The sequence below is a fragment of the Arachis duranensis genome, chromosome 6 (genome assembly GCF_000817695.3).
Source record: "Arachis duranensis cultivar V14167 chromosome 6, aradu.V14167.gnm2.J7QH, whole genome shotgun sequence".
NCBI lineage: Eukaryota > Viridiplantae > Streptophyta > Magnoliopsida > Fabales > Fabaceae > Arachis > Arachis duranensis.
In genome coordinates, this window is record NC_029777.3 from 74,763,220 (window position 1) to 74,765,828 (window position 2,609).

General features: G+C 41.7%; 1 non-coding gene across 1 annotated transcript; it reads left to right on the top strand.

The window, feature by feature from the left end:
* Nucleotides 1-2,142: 2,142 nt before the first annotated feature.
* Nucleotides 2,143-2,250, top strand: LOC127739959 (small nucleolar RNA R71). Its single transcript, XR_008000700.1, has one exon. It is a non-coding gene; the product is annotated as a small nucleolar RNA R71 (small nucleolar RNA).
* Nucleotides 2,251-2,609: the final 359 nt, after the last annotated feature.

The window sequence follows — 2,609 nt, forward strand, 5'->3', positions numbered from 1 at the left end:
GGATCCACAGATCCTGAGGTGTCAATAATTTCTCATCCCTGCACCTTTCTGGCGTTTAAACGCCCTCTGTGTGGCATTTCTGGCGTTGAACGCTAGGCTGCTGCCAGACTAGGCGTTAAACGCCCATTCTGCTACCCTTACTGGCGGTTAACACCAGCCAGACACCAAACACCCTGTTCTGGCATTAAACGCCAGTCTATGTGCCATTTCTAGTGTTTAACGCCCAGAATGGTGCCAGACTTGGCGTTAAACGCACAATTTGCTATCCTTACTGGCGCTTAAACGCCAGTAAGCTCGTCCTCCAGGGTGTGCTGTTTTTGATGCTGTTTTTTATTTTGCTTTAATTCTGTAGCTGTTTTTATGACTCCACATGATCATCAACCTAAAGAAAACATAGACTAATACTAGAAAATAAAAATGAGAAAGTAATTAATATAGATAAATAAAATTGGGTTGCCTCCCAATAAGCACTTCTTTAATGTCAATAGCTTGACAGAAAGCTCTTACAGAGCTTCACAGAAGCTCAGAGCATGGTTGTGGCCTCCCAACACCAAACTTAGAAGTTGAGTGTGGGGGCTCTGTCTGACTCTGTATTGAGAGAAGCTTTTCATGCTTCTTCTCCATGTTTACAGAAGAAGATCCTTGAGTCTTGAACATAAGGTAGTCCTCATTCAATTGAAGGACTAACTCTCATCTGTCCACAATAATTACAGCCCTTGCTGTGGCTAGGAAGGGTCTTCCAAGGATGATGGATTCATCCTCATCCTTCCTAGTGTTTAGGATTATGAAGTCAGTAGGGACGTAAAGGCCTTCAACCTTCACTAAGACATCCTCTACAAGTCCATAAGCCTGTTTCATTGATTTGTCTGTCATCTCTAGTGAGATTCTTGCATCTTGTACCTCAAAGATCCCTAATTTCTCCATTACAGAGAGTGGCATGAGGTTGATACCTGACCCCATGTCACACAGAGCCTTTTCAAAGGTCATGGTGCCTATGGTGCAAGGTATTAAGAACTTTTCGAAATCCGGTTTCTTTTGAGGCAATGTCTGCTGAATCCATGTATTCAGTTCATTGATGAGTAATGAAGCTTCATCCTCCCAAGTATCATTACCAAATAACTTGGCATTTAGCTTCATGATTGCTCCCAGATACTGAGCAACTTGCTCTTCAACAATGTCTTCACCCTCTTTAGAGGAAGGATATTCATCATAGCTCATGAATGGCAACAGTAAGTTCAGTAGAATCTCTATGGTCTCTGTATGAGCCTCAGATTCCTTTGGTTCCTCAATAGGGAACTTCTTATTGGTCAGTGGATGTCCCTTGAGGTCTTCCTCACTGAGAATAACTGCCTTTTCACTCTCTCCAGGTTCGGCCACTTTGGATGTGGTTATGGCTTTGCACTCTCTTTTGGGATTCTCTTCTGTATTGCTTGGGAGAGTACTAGGAGGAGTTTCAGTAACTCTTTTACTCAGCTGATCCACTTGTGCCTCCAAATTTCTGATGGAGGACCTTGTTTTATTCATGAAACTAAGAGTGGTCTTAGATAGATCAGAGACTATGTTTACTAAGCCAGAGAGGCTCTGCTCAGAATTCTCTGTCTGTTGCTGAAAAGATGATGGAAAAGGTTTGCTATTGCCAAACTTATATCTCCCACCATTATTGTTGTTGAAGCCTTGTTGAGGCTTCTGTTGATCCTTCCATGAGAAATTTAGATGATTCCTCCATGAAGGATTATAGGTGTTTCTATAGGATTCTCCCATGTAATTCACCTCTTCCATTGCAGGATTCTCAGGGTCATAAGCTTCTCCTTCAGAGGAGGCTTCTTTAGCACTGCCGGATGCAGCTTGCAATCCAGTCAGATTCTGAGAAATCATATTAACTTGCTAAGTTAATATTTTGTTCTGAGCCAATATGGCATTCAAAGTATCAATCTCAAGATCTCCTTTCTTCTGAGTCATCCCATTATTCATAGGATTTCTTTCAGAAGTGTACATGAATTGGTTATTTGCAACCATCTCAATGAGTTCTTGGGGTTCTACAGGGGTTTTCAGATGAAGAGATCCACCAACAGAATAGTCCAATGACATCTTGGACAATTCAGACAGACCATCATAGAATATACATATGATGCTCCATTCTAGAAGCATGTCAGAAGGACACCTTTTAGTTAATTGCTTGTATCTTTCCCAAGCTTCATAGAGGGATTCACCTTCCTTTGGTTTGAAGGTTTGGACTTCCACTCTAAGCTTGCTCATCTTTTGAGGTGGAAAGAATTTGGTCAAGAAAGCATTGACCAACTTTTCCCAAGAGTTCAGGCTTTCTTTAGGTTGTGAGTCCAACCATGTTCTAGCTCTGTCTCTTACAGCAAAAGGGAAAGCATAAGTCTGTAGACCTCGGGATCAACCCCATTGGTCTTGACAGTATCACAGATCTGCAAGAATTCAGCTAAGAACTCATGATAATCTTCCAATGGAAGTCCATGAAACTTGCAATTCTGCTGCATTAGAGAAACTAATTGAGGCTTAAGCTCAAAGTTGTTTGCTCCAATGGCAGGAATTGAGATGCTTCTTCCATAGAAATTGGAAGTTGGTGCAGTATAGTCACCAAG